A 4,178-nucleotide genomic window follows, 5' to 3' on the forward strand; every position below is an offset into this window, starting at 1 on the left:
ATTCAGCTGGACTCGCAGCAGATATTCCTGTGCATCATTTAGATAAAACGCAGTAAAACCAAAGAATCACTAAATGGTTCCTGTCTTTGGTTTTTCATCCTCATTTACTTGATGAGCTTCAGAATTTGCTCAGGAGAAACTTGGTTGCTGTAAGACGCCCTGATGGAGCAGAAACGGAATGATGATGCGTTCAGGGCTCATGAGGTGGAAAGCTGCAGAAGTCATGAGCTTCACATGCAGGTTGTGTTCCGTGCTGCTGGATCTTCTCCCTGCCTGCCACTGATTGTGTCTTTTTGAAGATGGATCAGTTCATGTTTGTCTAATTCTGCACATTTTACCTCCAGCTTGGAGACAGAATTGGGTTTTTGGTGGAAGAAGCTCAGATATTTTATTCTGTTGTTTTTTTCCCTCAGAAGGCCTCAAAGCCATAGAACCAGAACATATTTGTAGTAGAGCCTTGCACTGCTAATTGTAGATATGCTTTAACAGTTTGCTGTGGAAACCTGAACTATGGAAACTGGTAAGGACATAATCCCACAGAGGATTTATTTCATTGTTTCATTTTAATGTGCAGCTCATCAGTAAAAACAGAATAATTTTATCTGAAAAGTCTTTAACTGGAACATCTGCAGACATCTAGAAAGTCTTCTCCTGTCTGTTCCGAGGCTCCATCGCTGCCGTGGTGGAATTTCACCGTTTTCACCGGAACGGTAGTTTGCACTGATTGATCAAGGCAATAAATTTGTGCACACGAGTCCCTCATGCTGGTGCTAATGGCCTGTGAATATGGTGGCATTATGCAAATACATCCTGTGCTCTAGAAAAGGAGCGTGGCTCAATGAGGAGCCGGTGGTTTTAGTTGTGTTCATTGTCTCATATTTAAGACTGCCAGGAGGCATAGCTGTGTCATTAGGTTAGGAATGAATGTCAGCAAATTCCAGCTTCAGATCTCAGGACAGAAGAGCTGACAGGCGCTAACAGCAGGGCTTCAGGCTCACTTCAGATTTTTTTGCTGAAATCTGATTTGTTTTTTTCTGTGTGGTCGTTCAGGCTACGAATTAAATGTGATTGCAATCAATTTTCTTTATGAACGGTTTATGGTTCCAAAGCGACCCGCAGAAGAAGAATGTAGCCGCAGCGCTGTTTACAGCAGAAAAGATGGCTGCCACACTGATCTTCTTACAGCTGTAAATATGGCCGCCGGAATGTAAAGTTGGTCAGAGACACGGTCAGCAGACGGTCAGCAGACGAAGGGAGCTGATTAAAAGCTAACAGCTAAAAGCTAACAGCAGCAGCCTTTAGTGGAGCACTGACTGCAGCTTCTGACCCGGTTCTGACCCGGTTCTGTTTGGATGTGGAGTCGGACCAGGCGTGGTGGGGTTGGGATGTGATGTGTTCACTGACTCAGACTGATTTCATCACTTCATTGAAATCATTTTCGTTGTTTACCTCCAGATCCACCGTCTGGATTCTTCTGCTGCTGAATTGTGACGCATGTCTCACCTTGATGATGCAAAAGTCGGATAAATATGATGCGACTGTTCAAACTGCAGACGCTTTGGAAACTGTCAGATATAATTTAGTTCCACATATGGATGAGGCTCAGATCAGGTTTTTGGGCCGTTCAGTTTGTGGTGAAAAAGTTGGGCACAAGTTGAAGATACTCCTGTTGATTTGATGATGGACAATCAAACTACATTTTCGTTTCTTTTCCATCACATTTCAAAATCTGGCCTGAGCTTTTGGTTCCTTTTTTACAGGAAACATCAGTGTATTTTTGGAAGATTTTAGATAGAGGCCAACAAAGTAGCTCATAAGCTCACAACCAAAACACATTAGCCTAGCTTAGCTTAGCTTAGTTTGTGGTCAAAAGAGAAATCCTCCAACCGCTAAAATCCTCCATCTTGTTTCCATCTGGTGAAGAAGGAAGTTGCTCTCAGAGTCTTCAGAGGTTTCCTGTCGTTTCCTTCAGTGGTTCTTGGTGCAGCGCCCCCACAGGCCAGGAGGGGAACAGGTTGGTTTGACTCAGAGCCACAGCAGCTGGAGGTGGAGCAGATGTTCTGGTTCCAGTAGAACCGGGTTGACCGGACCATCAGGAGGGAAACAGGCTGAAAGGCAACATGCTGAGGAGGAGGGGCTCAGATCACATGATGCAAACACAGTGGACGTGACTGGATCTGTAGAGAGCAATGATTAATGTAGGAGTCCATCAAAAGGCTGATGCTGGACGCCATTTTGGCTCAATGACGTTTGAAAATATAGATTTTTCTTTTAAGATGACTTTCTGAAGGAAAACTGGCCACCAAACTGTCAGGCACCAAACAGACAGTATCACATGAACTCCCAAATAAAACACATTAAAGTTACCGCTGCAGCTTTTCAGCCTCCCTCTGTTGAACCGTCTGCCAGCGGAGGAGATGCTGGACTTCTAATTGTGTTTATCCAGACAGAGGGAGCTGATGGGAGGGTTTCCTCTGGCTGCAGGAAGCATGCAGCTGACTGAAATCATATGCATGAGTGTGAGGGTCATTGTGGAGAGCAGCAGCGTTTCCTCAGGATGCCACCACGACAGCAGAGCTGCTGAAATCCCCACAGCTTTTCTCTTCAACATAACACAAATAGAAATGAACAGATTTCTCAAATTTTTAAGAATTTCAACAAGAATAAAAATGTCAAAACAGTTTTAACACTCCTCCCTGTGAAAAATGACATTTTGGGGCAAAAACCTGCATGAGATGTAAGGGAGTTATCCACAAAAGTTATTTTTATTGTTTGCCTGCTTGTTAGTTATGTTGGAAATATGGTCAAATGTTTTTCTGCAATGTCAGTTTGAGTCACTTCTGCTTCCAGGATGGATTCTGCTTTTTATTCACAAGATAAAACTTTATAACTTCTCATTTAAAATGTAACAATTTGACAGCACTGACACTCAGAAATACTATTAAAATGAAGCTAAAAGCTTCATTTTTCGCCCATCGATGTCCTGCTCGTCTCCAACCTCAGCGCCGGTCCTCAATCACCAATCCAGCTCTGTATATAAGGATCCACTCCCAGGCCGCCAGCCGCTTCCCAGCTGTGTTCAGCCCTCCACCTCCTTCTCCACCCACATCCTTCGGCTCTCCAGGACGTCAACCTTTCCCGTCCTCCACCACCAGTGTCGGGCCCCGGAGGAGAGCTTCCCTAATCAGCTTCCAGGATGTTCAGCAGAGTTCACAGCAAATCACAGCTCAAACCAGCGCTAAAGAACTGTCAGTCATTAAATCTTTTAATTGTTTCTTTTTCTCCGTCTGAGTCTTTCCAGATTGAAATGACTTTATGTCAAAAAAAGGCTGCAGTCATTTTGTCTTTGTATCTATTTTTTATAATTAGAGCCAGTGGAGTAGAATTAACACTGAGGCAGAACTTGTTTGATTTGTTTCTTAGAAATGCAAACTAAACAGGTTTTTCAAAATAAATGCTCTGAAACCATGCAGAAGGTCTCTCTGCCTCCTCTGCTCCAGTAAGCTGATTTTCCAGGAACGTTCTTAGAAAACCTTCCCACAGTGAAATCATTTCTGCTTTTCAAAGACAAACATGAAACAAGTATTTTAATAAAATGAAAGAACATTATGAAAAGTGATCTGGCATCTGAAATATTACAATATTAGAAATATAGGGAGATTATTGATAAATGTTCATCAGTTATTATTGTAAATAAAAATCCAAGTCAGAAGCCACAGATTATGACGTTTTCATTTTTTATGACTTATTAATTAATCCACTTAAAGTTTTAAAGGCATATTATCTGAAACACACATTCAGGTCCTAAAATAAATAAGATTCAGTGATAGATGAATGTTATTATTCTGGGGTGTTGGCTGTTGCCATGCCAACACTCTAAACTAGTGTAGCCACATTGTGTTGGTGCCATCAAGTTACTCTAAATAAGTAGCTTACTGTGGCTGAGGCAGGATTAGTCTCTGGCTGACTGAACCAGTTGGGATCATGACTGAATCTGTAATTAAAGCCAACAGATTCCCTTCGTCAGAAACGCCACGCAGGTTTGGAGCTGAACGCTCAACCCTGCTTGGGGGAGCTGCTCTGACCGTGTGTGTGTGTGTGTGTGTGTATGTGTGTGTGTGTAGGTGTGCAGGTGTGTGTGTCGTGTGTGTGTTTGTGTGTGTGTGTGTGTGTGGGTT

The 4,178-nt window shown here is 42.9% G+C and overlaps 1 protein-coding gene across 2 annotated transcripts in view; it reads left to right on the forward strand.

Moving 5' to 3' along the window:
- The window catches only part of LOC103129142 (leucine-rich repeat and fibronectin type-III domain-containing protein 5), an 86,627-nt gene that overhangs the window by 1,527 nt on the left and 80,922 nt on the right, over positions 1 to 4,178 (forward strand). The window lies entirely within an intron of this gene.

The sequence above is a fragment of the Poecilia formosa genome, unplaced genomic scaffold (assembly GCF_000485575.1).
Source record: "Poecilia formosa unplaced genomic scaffold, Poecilia_formosa-5.1.2 Scaffold519, whole genome shotgun sequence".
Taxonomy (NCBI): Eukaryota; Metazoa; Chordata; class Actinopteri; order Cyprinodontiformes; family Poeciliidae; genus Poecilia; species Poecilia formosa.